Here is a 21,888-nt window from a genome sequence, read left to right as displayed (position 1 = left end):
CCGGTCCCGGTCCCAGTCCCAGGACCGGGGGTTGGGGACAACTGCTTTAGATCATGGGGCTGAATTGGATGGTCTCTAGGCCCCTTCCAACTTGTTAATGCTATGCTTTTAAGTCCCATTGAAACCGGTAATGCTCGCGTTCCAGCGAAGGTGCCCGGGATCGAGACCATCCTGCCCGTCATCTCCTTGATATTTGACAGCCTGTCGGCGTGGGTCCCAGCCCGCCCCTCGCTATCGAGGTGCGTGTTCGGAACGCGAGGCCCGGCTGGGGTTTTACAACATCATTACCGAGAGTTATTTACCAAATGTCTTACCTGCTATATTATCTGTTTTTACAGATGTGTAGCGCGTTTGATTTTTTAATTGGCCCTATTTACCAAATGCCTTACTCATTAGACTATCTAGTTTTTCAGATGTGTCCTCTTTGATTTCGCCGGGAAGGGAACCGGCATAGCAAATCAACATCGTGATTAATGCCGGGAGAGTTTTCTGCCAGTCTGTTCATTTCTCCCTGCAACCGAGAACGTTGAATATCACAGGGGCCCCGGAACACACGGCCCCTTCTGTGCACCGCTCCCGTCCGTTCGACGGCCGACGCATAATCGCCCCCATCGGATTAAAGGTTTGAGGGCTGGTGCAGTGCATCTACGGACGAGAGGAGGAATTTCGGCTGAAGCGCCACCACGCATTGAAATTCTGTGACCAGAATATTGAAAGTCATCGGTGGAAATTGACAAGGTTTATTAGAAGCAGAGAGGAACAGGGCATGGCTTATTTTCATAATAATTTCATATTTTTTCATAATTTTCATAATTGCTTTCGGATGCTTAGGGCTGATCCTGCGTAGAGCAGGGGGTTGGACTAGATGGCCTGTGTGGTCCCTTCCAACTCTATGATTCTATAAGTTCCGCTTGTTTTAGAGGTTGCCAGCTTTTGCTGGGAAAACAAGAATGTGCTGGGAAAACAAGAATGTTATGGAGGGGTGAAGGCATCAGGAAAAGAAGAAGAAGGAGGAGGAGGAGAGGAGAGGGAGAGGGAGAGGGAGAGGGAGAGGGAGAGGGAGAGGGAGAGGGAGAGGGAGAGGGAGAGGGAGAAGGAGAAGGAGAAGGAGAAGGAGAAGGAGAAGGAGAAGGAGAAGGAGAAGGAGAAGGAGAAGGAGAAGGAGAAGGAGAAGGAGAAGAAGCAGCAGCAGCCCTGATATCACTGCTCGGTCAGAACAGCTTTCTCAGTGCCGTGGCGAGCCCAAGGTCACCCAACTGGCGGCATGTGGGGGAGCAGGGAATCATACCTGGCTCGCCAGATTAGAAGTCCGCGCTCCTAACCACGACACCAAACTGGCTCTCAAGAAGAAGTTGGTTTTTATACCCTCCCCATAAACCCTTTGAGCCCCCCTTCTCTCATATTTCCAGCCTGTGGCCCCCTTCAAATGTGCAAGGCACCCTCCCCAGGGGTTCCCTATGGCAACTAGTGAGAAAGGCTGGTATAGACCACAGACCCTAATAACTCTAATAAGTAACACTGTGAATTCCTTAATTCCCTCCACTGTAACTCCGTTGCCTGTGCAGAAAAGCCCTTTTGAACCTTTCAGTTTTGTACCGTCTGCAGAAAGCCAGGAGAGCAGGAACTGACCTAACCTCTCCAGGGAGGCGGATCTACCACCAAGAGAGGCACGTGGATGGGCAGCTGTCGATTTGGCTCATTGATGGGTTGGCCCCTGCAGAAGAACTTAGGTGAGAGAAGCTGTCATGGCGGAGTGCAGAGGGAGCGATTAGGCTGCCTTGCAAAGGAGGATAGAATCTAGAGCAGCCTTTCTCAACTTTTTTACCACTGAGAAATTCCTGAAACCTTCTTCAGGCATTCGAGCAACCCCATAAGTGACCTGATCATGCAGAATAGGGTTGGGGAGCAGAGCTGTGGACACGCCCACCTGGGGCCCCTCCCCTTCCCACCCTCTTCAAGCTCATCATTGGCCATCTTGGGGGTAGGTGGGTCAACATGACCATATAAGGCAGCCTTTCTCACCCTGAAACATTCTTCTGGCTTCAAGAAACCCCAGAAGTGATGTGATTGTACAGAATATGGTTGGGAAGCAGAACCAGTTTGGGGGCCCTCCCCTTCCCATCCCCTCCAGGCCCATCCGAGGAGAGGCTGAGAGAGTTGGGCATGTGTTGCTTGGTTTTTATACCACGCTTTTCATGCCTGAAGGGGACTCAAAGGGGCTTACAATTGCCTTCCCTTCCGCTCCCCACAACAGGCACCCCGGGAGGTAGGTGGGGCTGAGAGAGCTCTGAGAGAACTACTCTACGAGAAGAGCTCTAACCAGACTGTGACTGGCCCAAGATCGCCCAGCTGGCTGCATGTTTGGAGAATCAAACCCAGCTCATCAGATTAGGAGATGCCGCTCTTAACCGCCACACCAAGCTGGTTCTTAGACACAAGGTTGGACTCCTTAGCAACAAGGACCTGGCGGCCATGGGTTCAAATGATGGGGAAGGAGTTTCCACTTAAATATTTGAAAGCATCTGATGGTGAGGGATGTTTGTAGGTGGAATGTGTTGCCTCGGAGGGTGGTGGAGTCTCCGTTTGACATTTTTTGGAGGAGTCTGGATGAACAGGAGTGTGTAATTTCCAAGTCCCTGAGAATATGGGGGCTGGAGTAGATTACCCTTTGGGGTTTCTTCCAGCTCTGTGTGATTCTGAGATGGTCTCACAGATCCAAGACCATGAAGGACTTGGTTTGTAGAATCAGAGGGATATGCATGCAGCATCTGGCCCCCAATAACAGCTGAGCCGTGATATTCTATAGCAGGAGTGGCCAAACTGTGGCTCTCCAGATGTCCATGGACTACAATTCCCATGAGCCCCTGCCAGCATGCAGGGGAGGCACAATTGGGCCACCCCTGTTCTGGAGGGACCTGCAGCAACAGAGATATGTGCTAGATCTATTATCAGGAGAGCCCTGCTGGGTCAGACCAGGGGTCCATCCAGTCCAGCCTCCTCTCACACAGGGGCCAGCCAGTCCCTCTGGAGGGCCAGCAATAGGGCAGAGAGGCCGAGGCCTTCCTAAGGACATCAGGAGAGCCCTGCTGGGTCAGACCAGGGGTCCCTCCAGTCCAGCCTCCTGTCTCACACAGGGGCCAGCCAGTTCCTCTGGAGGGCCAGCAACAGGGCAGAGGGGCCAAGGCCTTCCTAAGGACATCAGGAGAGCCCTGCTGGGTCAGACCAGGGGTCCATCCAGTCCAGCCTCCTGTCTCACACAGGGGCCAGCCAGTTCCTCTGGAGGGCCAGCAACAGGGCAGAGGGGCCAAGGCCTTCCTAAGGACATCAGGAGAGCCCTGCTGGGTCAGACCAGGGGTCCCTCCAGTCCAGCCTCCTATCTCACACAGGGGCCAGCCAGTTCCTCTGGAGGGCCAGCAACAGGGCAGAGAGGCCGAGGCCTTCCTAAGGACATCAGGAGAGCCCTGGTGGGTCTGACCAGGAGTCCCTCCAGTCCAGCCTCCTGTCTCACACAGGGGCCAGCCAGTTCCTCTGGAGGGCCAGCAACAGGGCAGAGAGGCCAAGGCCTTCCTAAGAACATCATCCCTGCTGGATCACACCAGTGGTTCATCTAGACCAGCATCCTTTCTCACACAGAGGCCAACGGGTACCAAGAGGTTGTGTGTGTGTGTGGGGGGGAACTATAATGCTGTGAATTCATTAAGAATATGCGCAGACTTTTTAACCTGGGTAGTAGATTAGCCTGTCAGCAGTAAAATCACCCCCCTCCCCGGCCTTTAAATTCTTCATGAAACGAGTTCTGACAATCTTTAATAAAGCGTTCGCATTCCAGAGAGAAGCCAGCGTCGTCGGTCCAACGAAGAAAAGATCATGGGTTGGAATAATGCAGAATTCCTTGGCGCGGCCAAGTTGGTGAAAGGTGCGAAGCGGCGAAGGCGGAAAAAGTCAGGAATGAAAAATGCTTAAAAGGAGAGGCTCAAAGCTCCAAAATTAAATTCCTGTTAAGCACTTTAATTAACACACACATGAACAAATTGCTCTCCCCGCCGACTTCCTCCCCTCCCTCGACCGCTTCTCTAGAGTTGTAATTTAGAACGTACAACTCCTTAAAACAGAGAGCTGGATGTTTTTATGGTTGTTTTAAGTAAAGTAACACACACTTTAGTGTGTTATTGATGTGCTTTGGGTAGGGGTACCGCATTGGTCAGAAGGCACCTGGAGTCCTGTGGGCAGTTCTGGAGGACTCACTGCATAAAGGATGTGGATGAAATGCAGAGGAGAGCAACGAGGAGAGCCATCCGACGGAGGGGCTGATTCTGTGAAGGCTCAAAGGGGTGGCAGGTGACAGTGGATGAGCGAGAGGGTTGGGAGTGTCCTGCATAGTGCAGGGGGTTGGACTAGATGACCCAGGAGGTCCCTTCCAACTCTAGGATTCTAAATTCCGTCTAAACCTCCAGAAGAAGTTCCTGACAGTCAGAGCGGTTTCTCAGTGGAACAGGCTTCCCTGGGAGGTGGTGGGTTCTCCATCTTTGGAGATTTTAAAACAGAGGCTGGAGAGCCATCTGATGGAGAGGCTGATTCTGTGAAGGCTCAAAGGGGTGGCAGGTGACAGTGGATGAGCGAGAGGGTTGTGAGTGTCCTGCATAGTGCAGTGGGTTGGACTAGATGACCCAGAAGGTCCCTTCCAGCTCAGTGATTCTATGATTCTAATTGAGTTCTGGGATGTCTGATTCTTAGCCCTGGGTGGAGGCCTGGGCAAGGTAGATCTACTAGTTCCCTCCTAGCAGCCCCTTGAAACTTTGGGCCAGGGGGGTCTATTGAGTCTGCTGGGGTTGGAGGAGGAGGCGGAGGAGCAGGAGAATGGTTGGGGATTAGGGGTTTTATGAGTACTGTGCGCTTATTGTATTTTAATCTGTCGTAAACCACCATGAGTCAGCTGGACCAAGCGCGGCCATCAGCAAATATCATAATAAACAAAATCATGGAATCATAGAATCACAGAGTTGGAAGGGACGCCCTGGGTCATCTAGTCCAACCCCCAGCACTGTGCAGGACACTCCCAACCCTCTCGCTCATCCACTGTCACCTGCCACCCCCTTGAACCTTCACAGAATCAGCCTCTCCGTCAGATGGCTCTCCAGTCTCTGTTTAAAAACCTCCAAAAATGGAGAACCCACCACCTCTCGAGGAAGCCCGTTCCACTGAGAAACCGCTGTGACTGTCAGGAACTTCTTCCGGAGGTTTAGATGGAATTTCTTTTGAATTAATTTCATCCCATTGGATCTGGTCAGTCCCTCTGGGGCAAGAGAGAACAACTCTGCTCCATCCTCTACATCAGAGGTAGTCAACCTGTGGTCCTCCAGATGTCCATGGACTACAATTCCCATGAGCCCCTGCCAGCAAACGCTCATGGGAATTGTAGTCCATGCACATCTGGAGGACCACAGGTTGACTACCCCTGCTCTACATAGCACCTTTTTAAGTACTTGAAGATGGTTATCAGATCCCCTCCCAATCATCTCCTCTCCAGGCTAAACAGACCAAGCTCCCCCAACCTTTCCTCCTACGTCTTGGTCTCCAAGCCCCTCACCATCTTTGTTGCCCTCCTCTGGACACGCTCCAGTGTGTCTACATCCCTCTTCAACTGGGGTGCCCAAAACCGGACCGCAAGTGAGGCTGAACCAGAGCAGAGTAAATAAAACAAATTCACCTGTCTGGCAGTTCTGCGCGGACAGCCTTTCCTCTCTGCTCTTTTAACGAACTGCCCTGGCAGACGTGTTTGCGCCTGTGCGGAATTATTGCGCCAAACTTTTGCTGCCACACTTCAAAGGGAATTACGTGTCCCCTTTTGATCAAGCGGGCTGCTGTTCCTTCAGCATATGGGCGCTAACAAGCGTCTTCCACCCTGGCTGAGCCGTGCAACGCTCTCCCCCCCCCTTCCCCACGCGCACCGCACATTGTTTTTTTTTTTACAAGTTAATTACTGTTGACGTTTAATGGATGATCAAAACAAAGTGGTACGCTAATTTGCTTATGCATAGGGAGTTAATTACTACCTTGGAAAGCCCATGGCTGCTGTTCAGAATATTTGTAGGTATAAACGCAAAATAGGCAGATCGGGTTACGGGCTCGGGGAACACTTCATGCCCATGTCAGCTGAATCCGAATCGCGCCGAGCTGGAAGAGACCGCCAAAGGTCATACAGTCCAGCCACCCACCTTCACGGGCACTTCAAAATTATATGCTGCTGACTGGTGCTCCTCCTGTCTCATAAAGTTCGCGTGGCCTCAACTAGTGGCCTCAACTAGGGTCAGGGCCCTTTCAGTCCTGGTCCCAAACTGGTGGAATGAGCTCCCAAGGTGAGGGACCTGATGGAGCTGTCACAGAGTGGGAAGGGACCATGGAGGCCATCTAGTCCCACCCCTGCTCAGTGCAGAATCAGCCTCAAGCATCCAGGAGAAGGATCTGTCCAGCCGCTGCTTCAAGACGGCCAGTGAGGGGGAGCTCCCCACCTCCTTAGGCAGCCCCTTCCACTGCTGAACTAGACTCATAGAATCCTAGAGTGGGAAGGGGCCATCCAGGCCATCTAGTCCACCCCCTGTTCAGTGCAGGATCAGCCTCCAGCATCCAGGAGAAGGATCTGTCCAGCCACTGGTTGAAGATGGCCAGTGAGGGGGAGCTCCCCATCTACTTAGGCAGCCCCTTCCACTGCTGAACTAGACTCCTAGAATCCTAGAGGGGGAAGGGGTCATGAAGGCCATCTAGTCCCACCCCCTGCTCAGTGCAGGATCAGCCTCCAGCATCCAGGAGAAGGATCTGTCCAGCCGCTGCTTGAAGACGGCCAGTGAGGGGGAGCTCCCCACCTCCTCAGGCAGCCCCTTCCCCTGCTGAACTAGACTCCTAGAATCCTAGAGTGGGAAGGGGCCATGCAGGCCATCTAGTCCCACCCCCTGATCAAGGCAGGATCAGCCTGAAGCATCCAGGAGAAGGATCTGTCCAGCCGCTGCTTGAAGACGGCCAGTGAGGGGGAGCTCCCCATCTACTTAGGCAGCCCATTCCACCGTGGAACTACTCTGGCTGTGACAAAAAATGACCCTTTAATCTAGTGCGTTTAAAGTTTTTACTGCGGGTCCTCTCCTCTGCTGCCCACAGGAACCTTTCCCTGCCCTCCTCCAAGGGACCTCCTTTCAAATCCTTCAAGAGAGCCACCCTGTCCCCTCTCAGCCTCCTCTTCTCCAGGCTGAACATTCCCAAGTCCCTCAGCCTTTCCACCTAGGGCTTGGTCCCCAGGCCCCAGATCATCCTGGTCACTCTCCTCTGCCCCCTCTCCATTTCATCTACGTCCTTTTTGAATTGAGGCCTTCAGAACCACGCTCAGTACTCCAGGTGCAGTCTTACCAATGTGGCATACAGTGGGGCTCTCACATAAATAAGACTGCAAAATTAAGATCTCGTTAATTCAAATTAAGATTTCCAACGTCATTTGTCTAACATATAGGAGTGAAAAGGAGTGTGTGTCATACTTGCATAACCCTCACAGGATGTGTGTGTGTGTGTGTTGGCTGATACATACAGAGAAATTGGTCACTGGGGTGAGGAAGTCTGAAGTCAGGCCTCAGTCATAGACTCAACAGAACCACTCCATCCTGCAAGCCCTGCAGAACTGTGTGACATCCTATAGGGCTCTATGCTCATTTGCCAGAGGGTTCCACCAGGCTGGACCACAACCCGAAAGGTCCTGGTCTTGATTGGGCCCAGTTTAATCTCCTTGGAGCGAATTACTTGACCTTCCCACACTTTGGGGGACATAGTGGGTGAGCCAGTCCCAATGGTAGGAACGGCCCAGACTGTGTAGATCAGGGGTAGTCAACCTGATTTGGAGCTAGAATCTGGAGCTAGAACCTCTGGGGGAGTAGGTGCATTCTGGACCAGGTGAAGGTTCTGGCTCAACGTCAAGGGTCGCCCTACGTTGAGCAAATTACAGTCATCCAGCCTGGAGCTGACAGTCGCGTGGCTCACAGGGGCTAGTTCGGTTGGGTCTTCGTGTATATATTCTTTTTAACCGGAGAGTTCACAGCCCACCCGCTTAGCTCCTCCGCCGTCTCATGCCCTTCTGCCAAGCCCCCTCCAAATCCCCGCAAAGTCCCCCGAGCCCTGGAAGTTGCTGAGCCCCGTGCAGAATGAATCTCTCGTGTGCCGGAGTTTCTGCTTCTAATCTCGAAGCTCAAGACGGCCTCCATCGCGACCCCTAAGCGAGAGCTAAAGATAGTTCCCCTCCTAATCTCCGGGGATCGTTTCCCTTTTATCTCCCCGCTTAATTGAATGAATGAGAAATTAGATAAAACTTTGCAGAGCAAATCTTTCGGCAAACGCGAGCAGGGGGGAAATATTCGGCAGGCTCGGCCTTGGCCCAGCTGCTGCTTTGTTTTCCGGAAGTGAGGGGCTTCATTTAATGTAAGCCCTCCGCACACTCATCCCTATTAATTCTATTGTACATATTAAATGTCCTCTTAGCAGAAGGGAGCCCCCAAAAATAAATAGCATGTGTTTTAAGTGTACGACGGGAAGAAAGCGTTATCCCTCCCGCCCCCTACCCCTACCACCTCCTCCCGCTCCCACCCCGGCCCTGAAAAGCCTCTGTGATTTACGGATGTAAAACTCTCCACTCAAAAGGATTGGATTTAGGGACAAAGTGATCGCCTAAGAATCGGGCAAGAGCTCTGGGAATTTCAAAGGGGATTAGAGATACTCGGAGAGAGGAAAATGGAACTAGACTTCGCTGTTTGGACCCCCCGGAGAAGAGACCCGGCATTGAAGGACAGGCGTCAGAGGCTTGCTCTATTCTCTCCTACCTCCCTGGGAGAATTCTGAGTTTCTGGCTCTCTCGGGGGTGTTTGCATTCTCTCTCTGTGCCCTACAATCTGCTGCTGGCTCACAACGTCCCTTTGGTGGTGGGAGGGCATAATGCCTAGGGCCTGGGGTCCCTGTGGGCTCCTTGATGCCTACTGTGCCTTTTCTGGGCCCCCTCATGGTTTTTTTTAGAAAGTGGGCGAGGCCATTGAGGCTTTGGCTGATCAGGGCTTCTGATTGGCTGTAGAGATTTTGGTTGATTCTGCAGAAGAGCACAAAGATCTCCACTCAGACGGCGTGGCGTAGCTGGTTAAGAGTGGCGGCCTCTACAGGGGAGAACTGGGTGTGATTCCTTGCTCCTCTTCCACATGTAGCCAGCTGGGTGACCTTGGGTCAGTTACAGTTCTCTCAGAGCTCTCTCGACCTCACCAATCCGACAGGGTGTCTGTTGTGGGGAGAGGAAAGGGAAGGGGATTGTTTGAGACTCGTTTGGGTAGAGAAAAGCAGCACAGAAGAACCAGCTCTTCTTCTTCTTCTTCTTCTTCTTCTTCTTCTTCTTCTTCTTCTTCAATATGTAGATGACACCCAGCTCTATCTCCTCATGGACGGATGGATGGACTCCCCCTTGGGTACATTTGCTGGTTGCTTGGAAGCCATCATTGGACGGTTAGAGCAGAGTCACCTGAAACGGAACCCCTCTAAGGTGAAGCTCCTGTGGCTGGGTAGAAGGGTGGCAGGACAGGAAGCGTGCCTACCCAACTTGGCCGCGGTGCAGCTTAATATCTTGACCTCAGTCAGGAATTTGGCAATGACCTTGGATACCTCATCACTGGAAGCCCAGGCCCTTGGGGCAGCCCACACAGCATTTTTCCATCTGTGCCGAGCTTGGCTGTTGGCTCCCCATCTACTGTGGGACTACCTAGCCCCAGTGATCCAGACAACAGTCATCTCTAGGATGGACTTCTGTAACTCGCTCTACGTGGGCCTGCCCTTGTCCCTGATCCAGAAGCTGCAACTGGTGCAGAATGCAGCTGCTAAGGTCCTCGCAGGCACACCATGGAGGGCCCATAGCCAGCCGGTGTTGGTTGTCGGTTGCAGCCTGGATCAGGTTCAAGGTTTTGGTATAAACCTTTTAAGACTATACGCGGCCTGGGTCTCACATACCTGAGACCGCTTGCCTCCTTATGTCCCTCGCAGGGCTTTGTGGGTGTTAATCTGTTGCAGGTCCCCGGCCCAAGAGAAGCACGCCTGGCCTCAACCAGCGCCAAGGCCTTTTCGGTCCTGGCCCCGACCTGGTTGAATGAGCTTCAGGAGGAGCTGCAGGCCCTGTCGGGACTCTCGCAGTTCCATGGGGGTCTGTAAAACGGAGCTTTCCAGTTGTCCCCTTGGAGTTTCATTTTCCATCTCTTCTCTCCTTAAATTCACTGCCCTCCAGTTCCTCAATTTCCAGTATTTTGTGAGAGGGAGGAAAGTGTCCGTGTGTGTTTCACCCAGATGGGTTCACCAGCAATTCTTGTTGTTGTTGTTAGGTGCAAAGTCATGTCCGACCCATTGCGACCCCATGGACAATGATCCTCCAGGCCTTCCTGTCTTCTACCATTCCCCGGAGTCCATTTAAGTTTGCACCGACTGCTTCAGTGACTCCATCCAGCCACCTCATTCTCTGGCGCCCCCTTCTTCTTTTGCCCTCAATCGCTCCCAGCATTAGGCTCTTCTCCAGGGAGTCCTTCCTTCTCATGAGGTGGCCAAAGTATTTGAGTTTCATCTTCAGTATCTGGCCTTCTAAGGAGCAGTCAGGGCCGATCTCCTCTAGGACTGACCGGTTTGTTCGCCTTGCAGTCCAAGGGACTCACAAGAGTCTAAGAAGCATATTTGGATGAACAGAGAACTTCAAGAGGAACTAAGAAAGAAAAGGAAAATGTTCAGGAAATGGAGAGAAGGACAGAGCTCTAAAGAAGGGTACCTACAGGTTACTAGGCACTGTAGATCAATCATAAGAAAGGCCAAAGCTGAGAGTGAGCTAAGATTGGCCAGGGAAGCCCATTGTAACAAGAAAAGATTTTTCAGTTATGTGAGGCGCAAATGTAAAGTAAAGGAGGCAATAGGCCCATTGTTGGGTGCGGATGGACAAGCTCTAATGGAAGATGCAGAGAAAGAAGAAAGGCTTAGTGCCTATTTTACATCTGTTTTTTCCCACAGGTCAAAGTGTTTAGGCACATCTAGAGATGGCCAAAGCCAAAGGACAGTGTCTGGGTGGCAGGTTAACATGGATAGAGAGGTTGTCGAGAGGCATTTAGCTGCACTGGATGAGTTCAAATCCCCTGGTCCGGATGAAATGCACACGAGAGTACTCAAAGAACTTTCCAGAGAACTGGCACAGCCCTTGTCCATCATCTTCGGAACCTCTTTAAGGACTGGAGATGTCCCGGAGGACTGGAAAAGAGCAAATGTTATTCCGATCTTCAAAAAAGGGAGGAAGGATGACCCGGGAAACTACAGACCAGTGAGTCTGACCTCTGTTGTGGGGAAGATAATGGAGCAGATATTAAAGGGAGCGATCTGCAAACATCTGGAGGACAATTTGGTGATCCAAGGAAGTCAGCATGGATTTGTCTCCAACAGGTCCTGCCAGACCAACCTGGTTTCCTTTTTTTGACCAAGTAACAGGTTTGCTGGATCGGGGAAATTCGGTTGATATCATTTACTTGGATTTTAGTAAAGCTTTTGACAAGGTTCCCCATGATGTTCTGATGGATAAATTGAAGGACTGCAATCTGGATTTTCAGATAGTCAGGTGGATAGGGAATTCTCAAAGAGTTGTTGTCAATGGTGTTTCATCAGACTGGAGAGAGGTGAGTAGCGGGGTACCTCAGGGCTCGGTGCTTGGCCCGGTACTTTTTAACATATTTATTAATGATCTAGATGAGGGGGTGGAGGGACTACTCATCAAGTTTGCAGATGACACCAAATTGGGAGGACTGGCAAATACTCCGGAAGATAGAGATAGAGTTCAACAAGATCTAAACACAATGGAAAAATGGGCAAATGAGAACAAGATGCAATTTAATAAAGATAAGTGTAAAGTTCTGCATCTGGGTCAGAAAAATGAAAAGCATGCCTACTGGATGGGGGATACGCTTCTAGGTAACTGTGTGTGAACGAGACCTTGGGGTACTTGTGGATTGTAAACTAAACATGAGCAGGCAGTGTGATGCAGTGGTAAAAAAGGCAAATGCCATTTTGGGCTGTATCAACAGAGGCATCACATCAAAATCACAAGATGTCATAGTCCCATTGTATACGGCACTGGTCAGACCACACCTGGAGTACTGTGTGCAGTTCTGGAGGCCTCACTTCAAGAAGGACGTCGATAAAATTGAAAGGGTACAGAGGAGAGCAACGAAGATGATCTGGGGCCAAGGGACCAAGCCCTATGAAGATAGGTTGAGGGACTTGGGAATGTTCAGCCTGGAGAAAAGGAGGTTGAGAGGGGACATGATAGCCCTCTTTAAGTATTTGAAAGGTTGTCACTTGGAGGGCAGGATGCTGTTTCTGTTGGCTGCAGAGGAAAGGACACGCAGTAATGGGTTTAAACTTCAAGTACAACGATATAGGCTAGATATCAGGAAAAATATTTTCACAGTCAGGGTAGTTCAGCAGTGGAATAGGCTGCCTAAGGAGGTGGTGAGCTCCCCCTCACTCGCAGTCTTCAAGCAAAGGTTGGATACACACTTTTCTTGGATGCTTTAGGATGCTTAGGGCTAATCCTGCGTTGAGCAGGGGGTTGGACTAAATGGCCTGTATGGCCCCTTTCAACTCTATGATTCTATGATTCTATGAGTCTTCTCCAGCACTGGCAATTCTAGCACAACCTCAATGCCCTGAGGAACAGGAAGTAACACCTTCTCCCCTTTGGCCAGTCCTGAATGTACCTTTAAGTCTGTTGAGGTGTCAGGATTCAACAGGACACCGTCGAAACAAGTCTGTATGAGATACTTGAATCATTGTTCTTCCACGGTCCCAGTTCTCTTGGAAGAACTTCTAGGGCTTGAAGGTGGCAGCCTGTAGGCCCTGCAGGGATCTTGATCGTCGAGCTGCAAGCCCAGCAACAGGAGGGACCCTAGGAGAAGGGACCCCTTCCCAATTTCTCCAGGAGCAAAAGCCATCTCCTTTCTGTCATGTTGGCACCGGACTGTATCCTTCGGGCCTGGACCGGGCTGGCTTCTGCTGGCATCGTCTGCTGGAAAGGTGGACATTGACTGACTCCAAGACCAGTTCCTCTCCATGTGAACAGCTGAGCACATCGGGCAATCGAGGCTGCTCTCCGCTGGTGCCAGCTTCAGGAGAACCCAGCTGGAAAGCGTCTTCGCTCCTTGGGCCACCGGTCCAGTTCGGAAGCCAAGGGGGGGGGGGAATTAGTTCGGAGTGCCTCTCGGCCTCCTTTTCTCTCTCCTTTCTTTCAGAATGGCAAGTTCTCCCTCTGCTTGTCCCGGTTTTCGCAGCTCTGACAAAACGTTACGTGGTGCCCTGCTTTGATGCAGGCCTTTGTTCTGTGAGGAAACTGGAGGGGAGCTCTTTATCTGCTCAAGAGACAGACAGACAGACAGAAAACGAAAGAAGAGCCCTGCTGGGTCAGACCAGGGGCCCATCCAGTCCAGCCTCCTGTCTCTCTCAGGGGCCAGCCAGTTCCTCTGGAGGGCCAGCAACAGGGCAGAGAGGCCGAGGCCTTCCTAAGGACATCAGGAGAGCCCTGCTGGGTCAGACCAGGGGTCCATCCAGTCCAGCCTCCTGTCTCACACAGGGGCCAGCCAGTTCCTCTGGAGGGCCAGCAACAGGCCCTGAGGCCGAGGCCTTCCTAAGGACATCAGGAGAGCCCTGCTGGGTCAGACCAGGGATCCATCCAGTCCAGCCTCCTGTCTCACACAGGGGCCAGCCAGTTCCTCTGGAGGGCCAGCAACAGGCCCTGAGGCCAAGGCCTTCCTAAGGACATCAGGAGAGCCCTGCTGGGTCAGACCAGGGATCCATCCAGTCCAGCCTCCTGTCTCACACAGGGGGCAGCCAGTTCCTCTGGAGGGCCAGCAACAGGGCAGGGAGGCCGAGGCCTTCCTAAGAACATCAGGAGAGTCCTGCTGGGTCAGACCAGGGGTCCCTCCAGTCCAGCCTCCTGTCTCACACAGGGGCCAGCGAGTTCCTCTGGAGGGCCAGCAACAGGGCAGGGAGGCCGAGGCCTTCCTAAGAACATCAGGAGAGCCCTGCTGGGTCAGACCAGGGGTCCCTCCAGTCCAGCCTCCTGTCTCACACAGGGGCCAGCGAGTTCCTCTGGAGGGCCAGCAACAGGGCAGGGAGGCCGAGGCCTTCCTAAGAACATCAGGAGAGCCCTGCTGGGTCAGACCAGGGGTCCCTCCAGTCCAGCCTCCTGTCTCACACAGGGGCCAGCCAGTTCCTTTGGAGGGCCAGCAACAGGGCAGGGAGGCCGAGGCCTTCCTAAGGACATCAGGAGAGCCCTGCTGGGTCAGACCAGGGGTCCATCCAGTCCAGCCTCCCGTCTCACACAGGGGCCAGCCAGTTCCTCTGGAGGGCCAGCAACAGGGCAGAGAGGCCGAGGCCTTCCTAAGGACATCAGGAGAGCCCTGCTGGGTCAGACCAGGGGTCCATCCAGTCCAGCCTCCCGTCTCACACAGGGGCCAGCCAGTTCCTCTGGAGGGCCAGCAACAGGGCAGAGAGGCCGAGGCCTTCCTAAGGACATCAGGAGAGCCCTGCTGGGTCAGACCAGGGGTCCATCCAGTCCAGCCTCCCGTCTCACACAGGGGCCAGCCAGTTCCTCTGGAGGGCCAGCAACAGGGCAGAGAGGCCGAGGCCTTCCTAAGGACATCAGGAGAGCCCTGCTGGGTCAGACCAGGGGTCCATCCAGTCCAGCCTCCTCTCTCACACAGGGGCCAGCCAGTTCCTCTGGAGGGCCAGCAACAGGGCAGAGAGGCCGAGGCCTTCCTAAGGACATCAGGAGAGCCCTGCTGGGTCAGACCAGGGGTCCATCCAGTCCAGCCTCCCGTCTCACACAGGGGCCAGCCAGTTCCTCTGGAGGGCCAGCAACAGGGCAGAGAGGCCGAGGCCTTCCTAAGGACATCAGGAGAGCCCTGCTGGGTCAGACCAGGGGTCCATCCAGTCCAGCCTCCCGTCTCACACAGGGGCCAGCCAGTTCCTCTGGAGGGCCAGCAACAGGGCAGAGAGGCCGAGGCCTTCCTAAGGACATCAGGAGAGCCCTGCTGGGTCAGACCAGGGGTCCATCCAGTCCAGCCTCCCGTCTCACACAGGGGCCAGCCAGTTCCTCTGGAGGGCCAGCAACAGGGCAGAGAGGCCAAGGCCTTCCTAAGGACATCAGGAGAGCCCTGCTGGGTCAGACCAGGGGTCCATCCAGTCCAGCCTCCTCTCTCACACAGGGGCCAGCCAGTTCCTCTGGAGGGCCAGCAACAGGGCAGAGAGGCCGAGGCCTTCCTAAGGACATCAGGAGAGCCCTGCTGGGTCAGACCAGGGGTCCATCCAGTCCAGCCTCCCGTCTCACACAGGGGCCAGCCAGTTCCTCTGGAGGGCCAGCAACAGGGCAGAGAGGCCGAGGCCTTCCTAAGGACATCAGGAGAGCCCTGCTGGGTCAGACCAGGGGTCCATCCAGTCCAGCCTCCCGTCTCACACAGGGGCCAGCCAGTTCCTCTGGAGGGCCAGCAACAGGGCAGAGAGGCCGAGGCCTTCCTAAGGACATCAGGAGAGCCCTGCTGGGTCAGACCAGGGGTCCATCCACTCCAGCCTCCCGTCTCACACAGGGGCCAGCCAGTTCCTCTGGAGGGCCAGCAACAGGGCAGAGAGGCCGAGGCCTTCCTAAGGACATCAGGAGAGCCCTGCTGGGTCAGACCAGGGGTCCCTCCAGTCCAGCCTCCTCTCTCACACAGGGGCCAGCCAGTTCCTCTGGAGGGCCAGCAACAGGGCAGGGAGCCCGAGGCCTTCCTAAGGACATCAGGAGAGCCCTGCTGGGTCAGACCAGGGGTCCCTCCAGTCCAGCCTCCTCTCTCACACAGGGGCCAGCCAGTTCCTCTGGAGGGCCAGCAACAGGGCAGAGAGGCCGAGGCCTTCCTAAGAGCATCAGGAGAGCCCTGCTGGGTCAGACCAGGGTCCCTCCAGTACAGCCTCCTGTCTCACATAGGGGCCAGCCAGTTCCTCCAGAGGGCCAGCAACAGGGCAGAGAGGCCGAGGCCTTCCTAAGGACACCAGGAGAGCCCTGCTGGGTCAGACCAGGGGTCCACCCAGTCCAGCCTCCCACCTCACCCAGGGGCCAGCCAGTTCCTCTGGAGGGCCAGCAACAGGGCAGAGAGGCCGAGGCCTTCCTAAGGACATCAGGAGAGCCCTGCTGGGTCAGACCAGGGGTCCCTCCAGTCCAGCCTCCTGTCTCACACAGGGGCCAGCCAGTTCCTCTGGATAAGCTGTGGCCTATCCCTGACATTGCCTCCTGGCCTTGAGATTCCAACATTTACCGCCGCTTCTGTCAGCACGGGTCTTAGCCACTGACAGACCTCTCCTCCATGAGTCAGTCTCATCTAATCCCCTTTTACAGCTGCCTCTGCCCATGGCCATCACTGTATCCCCTGGCAGCGAATGTCATATTTTAATCGCTCTCCGTGCAAGGAAGTATTTCTTTCCCCCTGCCCTGAATCAACTGCCCTTCTGCCTCTTTGGGAGCCGTCAGGTTCTCGTCTTTGGGGAGAGGGAGAGAAAGTTCTCTTTGTCAACCCTCTCCATTCTGTGCATCGTTTGAGAGAGAGAGAGAGAGAGAGATGCCCTGTCTGTCAGATGGCAAAGGAGCCTGAGATGGCAAAGGAGATCTGAGTGCCAAAGAACGTCGCCTCTTGGGGAAAGACGGTATGGCTGAGGCTACGCCATCTGCCCAACAGGCCTCCTTGCCAGCGGCTGGACTGATGCTATGGTGGACTTGGGAAGCAGAAGCCCCTTCAGCGAAAGAAAGCGTATTCCAAAGATGCTCCTTCAAGAGCACCGTTTCGGGTTGCAGTACAAGAGGTTTCCCAGGACAGGTTCAAAGGATCGTTCTCTGGCATGGTCAGAAAGGCCTTGATTTGGCTGTTTGTTTGGTCATTTATTATAAAGGGGGGAAAAAAAGATCATAGTCAAACTGTTGATGTCCTACAAGCTCAGCTGGCAGGACACATTTGCAAAAGGCAATGCAACGATTGGCTGGCTGGAGCAGGCTTTTATTTCAGTTACCGTATATACACGCGTATAAGTTGAGGCGGGCTTTTTAAGTGTGAAAACAGGTGCTGAAAAACTAGGCTTATAGGTGAGTATATAGGGTACATATAGAATGAGAAGGGAAGAGGCCTAATTGTCTAGCTCAGGGGTAGTCAACCTGTGGTCCTCCAGATGTCCATGGACTACAATTCCCATGAGCCCCTGCCAGCAAATGCTGGCAGGGGCTCATGGGAATTGTAGTCCATGGACATCTGGAGGACCACAGGTTGACTACCCCTGAGCTAGCTCAGCCTTTATCCCCATTGAGAAACCCCTGAAACATCCTTCAGACTTTGAGAAACCCCAGAAAGGGCGCCATTCTGCAGAATACGGTTGGGAGGCAGAGCCATGGACACGCCCACCTAGGGCTCCTCCCCTTCCCACCCCCACCAGGCCCCTCATTGGCCATTTTGGGAGGTGGGGTGGGTGGGTTGACATGACCATATATGGTCACATCAACAAATCTTTTTTTTAAAAATCAAAAATTAATTAACTGCCAAGCTCTTCCAGGGCTGCCAAGAAACCCCCAGGCTAGCTGATGTTCACAGCCATTCCTCTGTTTGACAATTGCTCCAGAGGCAAGCAGAGGGACGGGCACTCAAAAAATAGGAATTCTCCTGTTGAGCCAATCAGGACCCTGGATGTGATAATCTGAAGAAGTTCTGATCCAATCTATGCTAAATAGACTTGTTCTCCACTGCCCCCTGCAGGACAACTTTGATATTCTGCTCAATTATGCACACGGCAGATCTTGAGTATTCTAATAGTAACATTGAGGGAGGGCCTGTATGTTTGTCCTCAACAGTAATCCCACAGGGCTGTTTCGGGGATGATAAATGGTAAAGGGGCAGTTGAAACCTTCTCCGCCTTGGTTCCATAGTCCCTGTTTGAGACACCCTACCAGAGTTCTGCCATTTGAAGGAAAGACACATGAATGTCTGTTCTAGTTTGGGTCTTAAGGTTCTGCCCCAGTAATGAAGGGGTCTTTCATTGAAGAGAGGTGCTGTCTGCTGGTGCACATACCTCTGCCAGAGGGATACACCTCATTTCCCCCATACAATCTCCTTCGCATCAGCAGATTGGCCAAAGGCTCCCCTAGTGGTGGAGAGCCAGCGTGGCATAGCGGTTAAGAGCAGCAGCCTCTAATCTAGAGATCTAGGTTTGATTCCCCGCTCCCCCACATGCAGCCAGTTGGGTGACCTTGGGCTAGTTACAGTGGTCTTTGAGCTGTTCTTGCAGAACAATTCTCTTAGAGCTCTCTCAGCCTCCCCATCTATTGTTGGGAGAGGAAGGGAAAGGCATCCGTAAGCTACTTGGGGACTCCTTTAGGTAGTGGAAAGCGAGGTATAAAAAGCCAGCTCTTCTTCTTCTTCTTCTTCTTCTTCTTCTTCTTCTTCTTCTTCTTCTCCTCTTCCTCTCTACTGGACAACGGGTACAATCAAAGTGGCAGCATGGCACAGTGGTCCAATTGACAGGTTCAGATCACAGAGTCCCAGGTTCAAATCCTTCCTCTGCCGTGGGCTCTCACTGGTGATCTTGGACACCATCTCAGCTTAACCTCCCCAATAATGAGCTATAAAGGTCACCAAGGAACCTCATGCTAGTTAGCCTACCTTGCAGGGGGAGTTTGAGGTATGAAGAATCGTTCCTGCGACCTCCATCTCCTTGGGGGAGTGTGGGATAAAAGAGTAATGACTGCATGAACCAAATAGTAGTAGTAGTAGTAGTAGTAGTAGTAATAGTAATAATAATAATAATAATAATAATAATAATAATAATAATAATAATAATAATAATAATAATAATAGTGGGGAGAAGATGGGACTACCTTCGGGTAGTCAAAAGTGGGGTATAAAAGCTAATTCTTATTCTTATTCTAATCCGGCTCCTCCGCTTGCAGCCAGCTGGGTGATCTAGGGCTAGTCACAGTCTTGTTAGAGCTGTTCTCACAGAGCAGTTCTTTCAAACCTCTCTCAGCTCCACTCACCTCACAGGGCGTCTGTTGTGGGGAGAGAAAAGGATTGTAAGCCACTTTGAGACACCGTTGGGTAGTCAAAAGCAGTGTATAAAATCCAATTCTTCTTCTTCCTCTTCTTCTCAGGAGAGCCAGGCCCGGTTCCCCATTCCTCCACTTGCAGCCAGTCGGGTGACCTCGGGCGAGTCACAGCCCTGATAGCCCTGTTCTCCCAGCGCAGTCCCGTCAGAGCCCTATTCAGCCCCGCCTCCCTCGCAGGGTGTCTATTGAGTGCCTGTCCCCACGTCGTCGTCCGGCCACGGTGCCATCCTGTCTTCTCCGCACGTTGCTTTTCAAAGCAGCCGTGGCAGCGTCCCCCTCGGGAGGCTGGGTCATATTTGGCTTCCAAACTGTGTTTAGGGGAAGGGAAAAAAAAAAAAAGAACGAGAAAAAAGTCTTTAAAAAAAAGAAAGAAAAAGAAATCCAGAGAAGAACTGCACCCAACCGAAGGGAAAGTGCTGACGTCCTCCGTGAAGCGCGGCAACGGAAATTCCTCCCTAATTATCCTTTCCTTCTCGCCTTCAGTATCACATGTAGCCATGTGTAGAATCGTAAAATAATTATGCGGTGTACAAGCTTTCTGGGAGCATGTACCACTGTTTCCCTAATTCTTTATCGCTCCCATTGATCGTGCCGTGTGTGCATTGATCCAAGTCGGCCATCTGGTTAGGCGAGATAAGCATGGTACTGTCTTTGCGTTGGACTGTCACTCAGGGAGGGGGGCACATTTTGGCTGTAGGGAATTACGGGGGCAGGATTAGCCCTCGTCCTGCGAGCAAAACTGAATTCGAAATTCGAAATGCAGCGCTGCAGCTGCATGGGCCCGCCTCGCTAACTTCTGGGGGGGGGGGGTTTGACGCATGCATGGCCTCCTTTCTCTGCATTTCTGCCCCCCTGTGTGTGTGAACGGAGAGGGGGGTTGCGGGAGACGGGGGGGGGGTGTCAACGAATATGTCTCTCCCTCTCTTTTGGCGGCCCTCCTTTTCGGGTGCGTTCCCTCTTGGGTCTGTCGCTTGTTTTTTTTTTTTCTTTTTTAAATATATGTGCCATGAAATTGATGCAGATAAATAATTCGGAATAAAGGAGAGGGATGAGCCAAAAAAGGGAGCGCCTTTCTCAAACAGGGAAATGTCATTCTTAGCTTTCGTGTCTTTGCTTAGCAAAGCAGGATAACAAAATTCTTGGCTCTTAATTTAGAAAGAAAACATTCCCAGCTTTTCATGCCTTCCTAAATTTATGACCTTTTCGACTTGGAAATTATAATTTCTCCAACCTGGTCTTTCTTTCTTTCTTTCTTTCTTTCTTTCTTTCTTTCTTTCTTTCTTTCTTTCTTTCTTTCTTCCTTCCTTCCTTCCTTCCTTCCTTCCTATATCTCTCTTCTTTCTTTCTTTCTTTCTTTCTTTCTTTCTTTCTTTCTTTCTTTCTTTCTTTCTTTCTTCCTTCCTTCCTTCCTTCCTTCCTTCCTTCCTTCCTTCCTTCCTTCCTTGCTTCCTTCCTTCCTTCCTTCCTTTCTTCCTTCCTTCCTTTCTTTCTTTCTTTCTTTCTTTCTTTCTTTCTTTCTTTCTTTCTTTCTTTCTTTCTTTCTTTCTTTCTTTCTTTCTTTCTTTCTTTCTTTCTTTCTTTCTCCCTTCGAAAGAAAGGGGAATCCTGCTTTGCAAAAACAATAACAACAGCAGACAAGGGGGATCTGGACCCATTGCCCCCAAACTCCCCCTCCCCTTGCGAACGCCCGCCTGATTTTCTCAAAGCCTTCCCTCGAAAACTGAACAATTCTGTCAAAAAAGATTAGTTCTATTTTGTCGGCTGCTCGCTGACTATTCATGAACGGGGAAGGAAACGGAGGAGAAGGGGAGGGCCGTGCTATGTCATGCTAAGTTGCCAGGGTGCCTGGATTGGGCCTATTAACTTCAGGATCCCGAACGGGCGACCCACAAAGGAGGAGGGGGGCGGGGAAGGCCTACCATGTGTTAAAGCTATATGCCTCCTTCAGGTCCCCATTTAATTTCCTTTTGTTGCACAACTTTTATTGTCATACAGTTGGGAGCAGAGGGGAGGGGGGAGAATTTGGGGCAGCCTTGGGGGGGGGGAGGGCAGCAATGGGATTAGCATATCACAAGGATCATCATGCTCTGAACCCAAATCTTTTCAGGATGTATAATTAGCAAATGCGGTCTCTCTCTCTCTCTCTCTCTCTCTCTCTCTCTCTCTCTGGCTTCTGTCTTTGGAGTCTATGGGCAAGGTCATTTAGCTCCTATCTCTGGCAGGAATATTCGAAGGAAGAAAAGAGAAAGTTTGCCCAGTGCGGGATATTCCTTTGTGTGTCTTTTTATTTGTTTTTGCGTGGATGGTCCTCGATCACCGTATTCATAGAATCATAGAATCCTAGAGTTGGAAGGGGCCATGCAGGCCATCTAGTCCCACCCCCTGCTCAACGCAGGATCAGCCCAAAGCATCCTAAAGCATTGTGCTTTTGCAAACATTTCCCGGGGTTACATGCTTCAGAGCGGGGCCGTGGAGTGGGTGGGATTGCGCCTTGGGGATCGAAGCACACAAGGTGAATCAAAGGGGGCTTCCCGTTGCTCTAAATGCAGTATAAACTGAAGCATTCACAATAGCTAGGGTCGCCTGTCCCCCAGTAGGGACGGGGATCCTCGGAATTGCCTTTGCTTTCCTCCTGCTGCTCACAGAGATGGTGAGAGATTTTTTTTTTTAATGGTTGTTGGCTCAACAACATGACG

The sequence above is a fragment of the Paroedura picta genome, chromosome 2, assembly GCF_049243985.1.
Source record: "Paroedura picta isolate Pp20150507F chromosome 2, Ppicta_v3.0, whole genome shotgun sequence".
NCBI classification, from domain to species: domain Eukaryota; kingdom Metazoa; phylum Chordata; class Lepidosauria; order Squamata; family Gekkonidae; genus Paroedura; species Paroedura picta.
The sequence above is the reverse complement of the archived record's forward strand: the minus strand, read 5'-3'. Positions refer to the sequence as shown.